The sequence below is a fragment of the Raphanus sativus genome, unplaced genomic scaffold, assembly GCF_000801105.2.
Source record: "Raphanus sativus cultivar WK10039 unplaced genomic scaffold, ASM80110v3 Scaffold0049, whole genome shotgun sequence".
Lineage (NCBI taxonomy): Eukaryota > Viridiplantae > Streptophyta > Magnoliopsida > Brassicales > Brassicaceae > Raphanus > Raphanus sativus.
In genome coordinates this window covers 22327-33827 of record NW_026615372.1, presented here as the reverse complement: position 1 = coordinate 33827, position 11501 = coordinate 22327, and the positions used below count along the sequence as shown (strand labels likewise).

The following is an 11501-nucleotide window of genomic DNA, read 5'->3' as shown; positions in this document are numbered from 1 at the left end:
AAAATCCAATATCAGCACAGTTCATCGGTTGTTCTAGAAACGATGGAACAATCCAATCTTCTTGTTCTACTCAAGTCCATCGATTACTAGACAACCTATACAAGCCTCAATCTTAACAGTAGAAATCGCAAGGGCCAAGAATCACAAGCAACAAATCGGTTCCTCTTCCATTGAAACTCAATCAAGAATTCAATCCTAGTAGCAAGTATACTATCAAGAGCTACAACCTAGGATGAAATCGCAAATCATAAAGGAAAGAGAGAATCCAAGAAATCACTCCCAAATCGCGATTTGCATGCGCAAAAAGGGAGAGAGTTCTTGGTGATTACCTTGATTGGAGAGATGATTCCTTCAAAATAACCCAATCTCAAGAGAATCCCAAGAGTTTAGAACCAAAATCGATGAGAAAAGAGAGAGGTGAGTTTGCGATTTTTAGGGTTCTAGGGGAGGTGGTTTGCGGCGAGAGAGATGAAGTGGGGAAGTGGAATGTTTGGGTTTTTAATAACCAATCAAAACCGCTTCCCCTTCCCCCTTTTTCTTTTATTTTTTTTATTTTTTTATTTTTTTTTGTTTCGAGAACTTACCTGGGAACAATCGGCGGAACAACCGCTGGAGTGCTCTCCTGGAGTGATCTCGAATTTTCTTGATTTTTCAACCTGCAAGTTAGTTCCTAGGAAGATAAAGACAAAGAGAAAACAATATTTACACTCACCAGTGGGTTGCCTCCCACCAAGCGCTTGTTTTCTGTCACTAGCTTGACTTCAATGAGCCGATTAGGCTTGAGGGGGATCGCTCAAGGGTATCTCTACACCTTCAGCGATTGTTGTGTCAGCAAGATATGGCTTGAGACGCTGACCATTGACAACAAATTCTCCTCCTCTTGTGTCCAGCAACACAACAGCTCCATAGGGACGAACCTCCTTAATGGTGAAAGGTCCAGACCATCTAGATTTGAGCTTTCCAGGGAACAGCTTAACCCGTGAATTGAAGAGTAAAACCTGATCGTTCGGAGCAAAGCTTCTGCTGATGATCCGCCTGTCGTGGAACGCCTTGGTCTTTTCCTTGTAGATCTTAGAACTCTCATAGGCCAGATGCCTGATCTCCTCCAACTCGTGGATCTGAATGGTTCGCCTCTCCTTGGCAGGTTTGATATCGAAGTTGAGTAGTTTGACAGCCCAAGCCGCCTTGTACTCTAGCTCAACAGGTAGGTGGCACGCCTTGCCATAGACCAGATGATAGGGAGTGGTCCCTAAAGGGGTCTTGTAGGCTGTTCTGTATGCCCAGAGAGCATCGTCAAGCTTAAGGGACCAATCCTTGCGGGTGGTGTTGACAGTTTTCTGCAGGATGTTCTTGATCTCTCTGTTTGAAACTTCCACTTGACCACTTGTTTGAGGATGGTAGGCGGTTGCAACCTTGTGTTTCACACCATTCTTGCTCAGCAATCCTTGGAACAACTTGTTGATAAAGTGTGTTCCACCATCGCTTATTACCACTCTAGGCACTCCAAATCTTGGGAAGATGATGGAGGTGAACATCTTGGTTACAACTCGCGCATCATTGGTTGGACTAGCAATCGCCTCTACCCACTTGGAGACATAGTCCACAGCAACTAGGATGTACTCATTCTTGTGTGAGACTGGGAAAGGTCCCATGAAATCGATCCCCCAGCAATCGAACACTTCAACTTCCAAGATGTAGTTCTGAGGCATCTCGTTTCTCTTACTTATACTCCCCATCCTTTGGCATGAATTGCATCGAGATATGAAGGCGTGAGCATCTCTGAACATAGTGGGCCACCAGAAACCGGCTTGGAGGATCTTGGAAACAGTCTTGAAGGTGGCAAAGTGACCAGCATAAGAGGAACCATGGCAGTGGTGAAGGATCCCTGGAATATCAGCCTCCGGAACACATCTCCTGAAGATCCCATCCTTGCCTTGCCGATAGAGATACGGCTCATCCCAGAAGTAGTGCCTTGCCTCCCTCAGAAATTTCCTCTTCTCATTCCCTGTGAACCTCAAAGGCTCTTTCTCAGCTGCCAAGAAGTTGGCAATCTCAGCAAACCATGGAAGGTTCGGGTACTCCTTCTGGATCACTGCAACAAATGATCCTTCTACGCTGGAACAGTCCTTAATGGCAGGTGACGACTGCTCCATGTTGCGCAGACCAATCGCATTGACGTACTCCATCGGTTGTTCCACATCAAGAACTGTCTCATCTGACACTTTCATCCTGGAGAGATGATCCGCCACTCCATTATCAACCCCCTTCTTGTCTCTTATCTCTAGATCAAACTCTTGGAGCAAGAGGATCCATCGTAAGAGCCGCGGTTTAGCATCCTTCTTCGTGAGCAGGTACTTGATCAATAAAAGGAAGTGGGAAGTGATCCTTACGAGTCGCAGCATTCAATTTACGAAAATCAATGCACATGCGATGACCAGTAACTGTTCTAGTGGGGATCAATTCATTCTTTTCATTGGTTATTACAGTGATCCCACCTTTCTTAGGTACTACATGCACAGGACTGACCCACTTACTATCAGAGATCGCATAGATCACACCTGCTTCTAGAAGTTTCATTATCTCTTTCTTTACAACATCTTTTAGATTCGGGTTTAACCTCCTCTGATGTTCTACAGAAGTCATCGATTCATCTTCTAGGTGTATTCTATGCATGCACAGATCAGGTGAAATGCAAGGTATGTCAGCTAGAGAGTAACCTAAAGCCTTACGATATTGTCTCAGCTCACACAAAAGCAGAGCAGTCTCTGCATTGTTCAGGTCAGCATTCACAATGACAGGATATGTGGAGTTGGGTCCAAGAAATGCATACCTGAGTCCCTTGGGAAGGGATTTTAGCTCTACCTTTGGAGCTTTCAGCTCGCTCCATGAGTCATCGGGCTGAGCTGCCGGAACAGTCGGGTTCTGAGGCGTGGTAGTTCCAGTCGATGTGCTGGAGTCACTGTTCTCCCCCAGACTTAGATTCGCCACCGTCCTCTCCATACTCCTGGCTGAATCCAGGAACTTGGCATAGGCATCAGCATCAACACTCTCTAAGCTTTGCTCGGCTTCAGCTCTGACTAAGGCGAGTTCAAGTGGATCCTCGGTGGGAATCTCCTCGATCATTCCTTCATGCGGCTCTAGGGGATCACCATCTTCTTGGACAGTGAAGGTTTGTCCATCCAGCATCGGCTTCTTGAGCATCTGATCCATCTCAAACTTCATCACAATATCTCCAAGGTGGAGATCGATCTTTCCTTGTCGGACATCAATGATAGCTCCAACAGTGCAGAGGAATGGTCTGCCTAGGATCAGGGGATCATTGGAGTCTTCCTCGACTTCCAGAACAACGAAATCGGCAGGAACAATTGTATTCCCAACCAGAACTTGAAGATCTTCGAGGATTCCAACTGGAGACTTCACAGATCGATCAGCAAACACTAGTGACATCCTGGTAGGCTTGAAATCCGTGTATCCAAGGCGCTTAGCCACAGTATATGGCATGAGATTTATGCTCGACCCTAGATCGACGAGTGAGCATGAGAAGAGTGTTCTGCCAATCTGAACCGAGAGAACAAATTTTCCCGGATCACCCAACTTCTTAATCCTTCTGTTCTGGAGCACCGCACTGCACTCCTTAGAGACAAGCATGAACTCGCTGTCATCAGATATCTTCCCAGAGATCAATCCCTTGACAAAGCTACGCATGGATGGTATCATTTGGATCGCACTCATCAGAGGGAGCTTGACAGTTAGGTCTTCCAGCATCTTCCTGCACCTCATCTCTTCCTTATCCTTGCGTGTAGCCTTAGCTGGAACAGGGTAGGGCACTTTCGGTACATACTGACGAGCAGGAGAAGGTGCTGCAGTCGGTGGAACAACCCCAGCGGGTCGCTCTGCTTCAGGCGGAACAGTCTCAGTAGGTTGTTCTGCGTCTTCCTCATCTGTGGGTTCAGCTTTAGAAGGCTGATCCGACTCCTTCTGCTTCCCTTTCTCAGCCGATGTGAATCTCCTGGGGTCTAGATCAGGCAGTTGCTTTCCACTCCTTAACCCTACTGCATTGCACTCCTTGGGGTTCTTGTCTGTTTTCCCAGGGAGAGTTCCTTGCTGTCTCTTCACGTTCTCAGCAGTCTGAGCAATCTGAATATCCATCTGTCTCATATGGCTTGAGACATTGTCATACTTCACACTCAGGTCATTGAACATATGATTCATCCTGGTGTTGATGTCGTTTGTGACCTGGTTCAGTGCCTTCCCTTGGATCTGCTGTCCTTGGAGCAGCTGACTCATCATATTGGCGAGACTCTTCATGTCATCATGCGGAGCAGTCTGAGTCGGTTGTGCAGCTTGCTGATTAACCGGCTGTTTCTGGCTGTGGAACTGAGCATTCTGAGCTGGGTTAAGGACAAAGGTTCTTCCCTGATTGCCATAAGGCCTTTGGTATCCACTGTTCTGACCTTGGTTCCCTTGAGCTTTATCGTCTGTTTTAGGGGCATTGAACAGGTGGGGATTGTTCCTCACGTTAGGGTTCGGGTGATAGTTCTTGAACTGCCATCCTTGCCCATTCACATAACTCACTTCATGCTGATCCTCAGCCGACTGATCTGCCTCTGATGTGCCTTCTGCGGTAGCTTTATCCTGTGGTGATTCTTCCATGATGAAGACTTGGTTCTGGTTACTCTTAATCAGCTGGTCGACTTTGGCAGAGAGCTCATCAATCTTGCTGTTGTCGATGCTCTTCACCTTCTGAGTGCGATCAGTCTCGCGGTTATTGTCAGCTGAGCTTGAGGCCATGTTCTCAATCAACTCGAATGCACCTTGAGTGGACTGAGTCATGAAATCTCCTTTACTGGCTGAGTTCAAAGCGTTCCTGTACTCCCAGCCTACTCCATCGTAGAACACTCCCAGCAGATAGTCTTCCTCAAAACCGTGATGTGGGCATTCTCTGCGGTAGACATTGAATCGCTCCCAAGCATCACAGAACGGCTCGTCTACCAGCTGTTTGAAGGTCACGATCTTCTGTCTCAGAGCTGCCGTCTTCGATTTCGTGTAGAAGTGGCTTAAGAAAGCCTCTCGGACTTGTTCCCAAGTGGTGAGTGATCCGGTGGGTAGTGAATCAAGCCAGCGAGCAGCTTTCCCATCAAGAGAGAAAGGGAACAGAGTACACTTGATGTAATCGGGTGGTACTCCATTCGCTTTAGTGAAACCACACATCTTCTCAAAGTGCTCGATGTGGTCCATCGGTATCTCAGCAGGAAGCCCATTGAAGATCTTCCTTTGCACTAGACTTATCAAGGCTGGCTTGATCTCGAAGTCTTGCCTTGTGCACGGTGGAGGGGTTATGGCAGATCGCGTAGCGGGCAGATTACGCAGTAAGTTTCTCTGGCCGATCTGGACCACTCCCTCCTGTTGGTTCGCAGCATTCAGAGCAGCTTGCTCGGCAGCAGCTTGCTGCGCTTGGATTGTCTGCTGCATCTGCTGCATCTGCTGTTGCATGAGTGCAAACGCAGCAGTGAGATCATCTGGATGATCACCCATGTTGGTGTTCGTTGATCTCGGCTGTTGACGGTTCTGTCGTTCCAATCTCGCTAGTTCCTCGTTAGAAAGCTGATGTAATGGCCCTTGTGCGTTGCTCCGAGTATGTCTACTGGTCATGCACCTGGATCATCAGCTGAAACAAAGAAAATAACACGAGTCAGATATCTTAGACTAGATATGAAACCGAAAATTAGAGGTAAAAAATCTGGTCCCCGTCGCAACGGCGCCAAAACTTGATACACTAAAAATGAATCCTTGCTACTGCCAAGTTAACAGTTGCAATTGTAGTACTTGAGATTCAAATCCAGAGGACCAGTCTACACTCTAGTTCTATAAGTTTCAGAATCAAGCTAAGAAGAAGATATGATTTGGTTGAAATAGGCGATAGCAAACAAGCAAAATAAACACGAGATTGATTCAATTAAACAAGAGCTAGCCTAGGGTATTTCATTGGGTGTTGAATTGGAGCCAAACAATTATTCAAGCGCGATGAAGTGCTTTCTAGAACTCGGATCACTAAGCTGGAACACTCCACTGTCGTGGCAGTGATCGCTTTGCAGATCGATCTCACCACCTAACTGTCGTTGGGATGAGGATCGATTGCAAGCTTTAGAGAACAGGTCCGATCAGTTCACTTACCACCCTAATATCTACTTTCGCTGATTAGGGATACTAAGCTCATTCAATACATGTCAAGTTATCATCCTAAGCGGTTAACTAGGTGATGAACTAGTGATCTAACATCAAGTGATCAGTTTAATGAAAGCAGTAAGAACAGTATGAATGAAGAACAGTTATGGATCGCTTATCTATGTTTAGCTCATGTCTCAACACCCTAAAAACCCTAGGCGAGCAAGGTCACTACTCGATCATGATGCACATAAACAAAGACATAAATCCTGAATAAAATTGCATAAGAACAGAGTATGAAACAATAGGGTTCAGATGATCTTCTCTATGAGAGGATGGATTCTTCTCCCTTACAAGTTGCAGATCGCAATACTCAGTGTTCTCTTGTAAAAACTAGCGTAGAAAAATAGAAAATAGATAGGTGGCGTTTTATATGGAGGCGCCAATCAGAAGGAAAGAGATTAGGGCAACAGGGCTTCAATTCCCGAAATAGGAGTTTCCATATTTGTCTGGAACAATCACCGGATCACTCCGTCTGCTTGTTCCGCTTGAGAGAGATCAGCCTCGGGACTGTTCTCTTGAGTGTTCTCCGCAGGAATGCTCCAAAAGGACTTCTTTTCATCAGGCACCTTCTCTTCTTTCTTCTGCTAACTCCAGACCTGTAAAAGGTCAAAAAGGACTAGACTGACACGAATTAGTGACTTGAAACAAATGAAAACGTATGTACAATGATGTGAAAAACACCATATATCAAGAACCACCCGAGCTCTCATCTCCACTTGGACCACTTGAACTCTCTCCCCCCACATGATCAAGGTTGGAAGTTGTTTGACCCACTGCTTGATCTCTTGGTGGTGTTCTTGTTGTTGATTCTCGAGGCTGATCTTGGGACATGTGGATTCCAAGACCCTCTAAGATGGTTCTCAATGTAGAAGCTCTATCTGAGGTAAGATCCTTCAAATCTTCCTGATTCTGCTCCTCATAGTAACCCCTTTCTTCTATAAACTTCACTTCTCTTGATACTAACACTCTTCTTGTGTCAGGATCATAGCACTTGTAACCCTTTTGTGAGGATGAATATCCCACAAACATTGCCTTCATACTTCTAGCTTCTAGCTTCTAGCTTTTTCCCACAAACATCCAAACACTCTCATATGCTCCAAGGTAGGTTTGTATTGGTTTAATACCTCAAAAGGAGCCTGCCCTTTCAAGACCAGTGTAGGAGTTCGGTTGATCAGATAGCATGCTGTAGTCACAGCATCACTCCAAAACCTCTTAGGTACTTTAGACTGAAGCATCAGTGCCCTTGCCACCTCCATGAGATGTCTATTCTTCCTTTCAGCTACACCATTCTGTTGTGGTGTATAGGGACAACTCGTTTGATGCAAGATTCCATGAGTGGATAGGTGTTGTTTGAATGCATTGCTAGTGTACTCTCCTCCATTATCAGACCTGAAAATCTTAATCTTGGCATGATATTGGTTAGTTACATAAGCTTGAAAATTTTTAAATGCATCAAGCACCCTATCTTTGGTTGGAATGAGTGTTAGCCAGGTGTATTTGGATTTTTCATCAATAAAAGAGACATAATACTTATGAGAATCTCTAGACAAGCAAGGAGCAGTCCAAACATCAGAATGAACAAGATCAAAACATTTCTCATAAACAGTAGAAGAGTTTGGAAAGACAGTTTTACAATGCTTGCCCAAAATACAAGCTTCACAATCATTATTCTCAAAAGAAACACCTGGAAACATCAGTTTAAAAGCCTTATTATGAGGGTGTCCTAGTCTAGCATGCCACAATGCATTTTTACTCAAACCAGAAGCAGAAATAGTAGTAAATGAGCAGCTATAATTTGAAACAGGAGCAAGATCTTCAAGCAAATACAAGTCACCCTTGGTCACTCCTTTTCCAATCATCTTGCTGCTTTTAATATCCTGAAACTTCACATCATCAGGGCTAAAGATAACATTACATTGCAAATCAGTAGCACATCTCTTGACAGATAAAAGGTTTGAAGCAAAATCAGGCATATAAAGAGCTTGAGACTCTTTATCAAACAGCTTGAGACTTCCTATTCCTTTAATAGGAATCCTACCACCATTAGCAATCATCACATGACCAGAATGAGGGAGAATGTTCTTAATCAACTTATTGTCACTTATCATGTGATGAGATGCACCAGAATCAACTATCAATGGCTTTGATGCACAAGATTTAGCAATGAGAGCAAGGATGCTAGAAGGCTTGAAAGAATGAATATGATCAGTCCTAGCAAGACTAGCAATACTAGAAACAATGCTATCAATGCTACTCATTTCCACAGGATTATCTACCATCCTAGCACCAAAAGAATAACCAAAGTCATTACCAAAGTTACCATGATCCTTGAAGTGTTTTATGATGGCATCAAGGTCGGATTTCTTGATGTAATCATCACAAGGATTGCTGCGGATGGTAGGAGCACCAGAATAGGCTACCAGGGACTTGCCATCACCACCAGTATCTTGCATAGCCACTTCCTTACCCTTGCTAGTACCAGCTCCACTTGATCCTCCACTTGAGCTCTCGGACATATGAGCCCTTGCTTCTTTGTCCTTCATGAACTTAGCTGGCTTCAAGTGAGGATGAAGTATCCAGTGTGAGGGATTAAACTCACCTCCTGGTTTTGAGATCAGGTTAAGATTAAGGAAAGATTAGGGAAAGATAACGTGGGCTGAATCCCGTAAGAACTTTGTAGAATGAATGAATGATTTATTGATATTTTTGTAAGAATTGTTTACAAGAGATGTTTATAACGTTTACAAGGAAAGTAATGAATTTGAGAGCTATTGCTTATGAATCGTAAGAATGCGGATCCCTTGATTATTGTTTGATGTCTTCTTTAAATAGCCTCAGGTTCCGTCAGTTGCTACCAACAGGTTCCCGAGATCTCCTCCGTGATTTGAGGGATTTGTAACAGCTCCCCTTTGACCGGGTCATGCGCCTATTTATTCGTCCACGAGCTACCTCTTTGACCGGGTCCTGCGCCTGTTTACTTGTCAACGAGCTGCCTCTTTTCCTTGACCTCTCTGATGAACATCTCCAGCTCACAGCCTCCAGATCTGACTTAGCTGTTCTTGAAGATTGAATTCATGATGGGCCTTTCGTGGCCCGTTATCATTTCTTATTGTCTATCACTAGCTAGGGGGTCATATTTGGGCCCAACAGTTGCCCCCAGCTTTCGAGATAAGATTCCTTATCTCGGAAGCTAGACCTAGCCGCTGAGCATCAATCTTTTTGTTGAGATCTCGAGCAACAGTTATCTTTATTGAAGATTTCCTTTGCTTAATCTGATGGCTACGATTGCGTATGAAAAGGAGCAAGTATCCGACTTCTCGGCCAGCAAGCTTCCCATTCCTCAATTCTCAGAGAGTTCATGTACTTTCAAGATTAACATGTTTAATCTATCCTTTTCCGGAGAGTATGGTTCTAACTTAGGTTTGGTGGGTCCTGATTCAGCTCCAGTCGAGACGTCCCAGATGGGCGATGACAAGGAGGCAGATGAGGGAGATCCAGCCAAAGAAAGTGATCCAGTCGAGGGAGACAAGGATGTCGGGATGAGCTCCCGTGATAATGATGTCTAAGAGCTGCGGCTCTTCTTGAATTGTAATGTTGCTTTTCATGACTTTTGCCCAATGGGCTTTGTTTACGTTTCAGACTTATAGCCTGAGGAGGCTTTTAAACCTTAGGGTCTTCTGAACCCTCGTTAGCCTAGGAGGCTTTTAAACCCTTTTATTCAAATTTCGGTTTTGTTTTTCGTATTAAGTCATTTGACTTGGTTTGATCGTTTCTTGGATGAGATTGACTTTTGTCAAGTGGAAGTTTTGGTTTGGACATGTATCGTGATTATTATATACAATGTCCAATGACTTATCAGGTCTCGAAGATTTCGAGTACATTCGATTACGAGGATCCTTAGAAAGAGTTCCTGAAACATTGAGATTAGCTCAGGGTTTTTAGGAACCTGAGCTACTCTGAAGACCTTAGGAGGGGGTTCATGGGAACCTGAATTCGTGTGTGGGATTTTAAGACCCATTGAAGTTTGCTTAGGATTTTAAGACCTTTTGAGATTTGATAAGGATTTTAAGACCTTTTGAGATTTGATAAGGATTTTAAGACCTTTTGGGATTTGATAAGGATTTTAAGACCTTCTGAGGTTTGATAAGGATTTTAAGACCTTTGTGATTTGATGAGGATTTTAAGACCTTGGAGATTTGATAAGGATTTTAAGACCTTGGAGATTTGATAAGGATTTTAAGACCTTGGAGATTTGGTAAGGATTTTAAGACCTTGGGTCCAGGTTCGTCGAGACCTGATATTGCTTGAAGGATTTTAAGACCTTCGAGGTTACTAAGGATTTTAAGACCTTAGGTCCAGGTTCGTGGAGACCTGAGTTTGTTGGAAGGATTTTAAGACCTTCGAGATTACTGAGGATTTTAGGTTCAGGTTGACGGAGACCTGAATTTGTTCGAAGGGTTTTAAGACCTTAGGTTCAGGTTCACGGAGACCTGAATTTGTTCGAAGGGTTTTAAGACCTTAGGTTAAGTTTTTTGGAGACCTGAATATATTCGAAGGGTTTTAAGACCTTAGGTTCAGGTTCACGGAGACCTGAATTTATTCGAAGGGTTTTAAGACCTTAGGTTCAGGTTCATTGAGACCTGAATTTATTCGAAGGGTTTTAAGACCTTAGGTTCAGGTTCATTGAGACCTGAATTTGTTAAAAAGTCAAGGTATCGAAGATAATTGCTTTATTGATAATAGGATACATGGTATCACAATAATCATACAATCGCTGTTTGGGCTATATGTTCTCAAACATATGCCCTCTTTCGCCATGGTGGAAAGAGTGTTAAAATGAGATTGGGGTTACACTCATGACACAATTGCCTACGTACCCAGTCAAGGGGTCAAGCCTAACGTAATTCGAGGAATTTAAGTACCTAATGATAGTATTTCTTCAGATTTGTGGCATTCCACGATCTGATTTCAGGTACCTCGGTTCGTACCTTCAGGAGCTTATAGACGCCAGGTCGTACCACGTAGACAATCCGGTAAGGACCTTCCCAATTGGTCCTTAGTTTCCCAGCATCTGGTTCCTTGGTTCCTTCGAAAACTTTCCTAAGTACTAGGTCACATACAACGAATTGTTGGGGCTGACTTTGGAATTGTAATGTCGGGCCATTGCTTGATGATAGTTTTGAATCCGAAGCAAAACTTGGTCTTGTCGTTCCTCGATTAAATCAAAGCTGTCTGATAAGAGCTGGTCGTTAGCTTCGGGATCAGACGTACAG

At 44.1% G+C, this 11501-nt stretch overlaps 1 non-coding gene across 1 annotated transcript; it reads left to right on the top strand.

The window, feature by feature from the left end:
* Positions 1-4921: 4921 nt before the first annotated feature.
* On the top strand, positions 4922-5028 carry LOC130500859 (small nucleolar RNA R71). Its single transcript, XR_008939379.1, has one exon. It is a non-coding gene; the product is annotated as a small nucleolar RNA R71 (small nucleolar RNA).
* The last annotated feature ends 6473 nt before the right edge of the window (positions 5029-11501 follow it).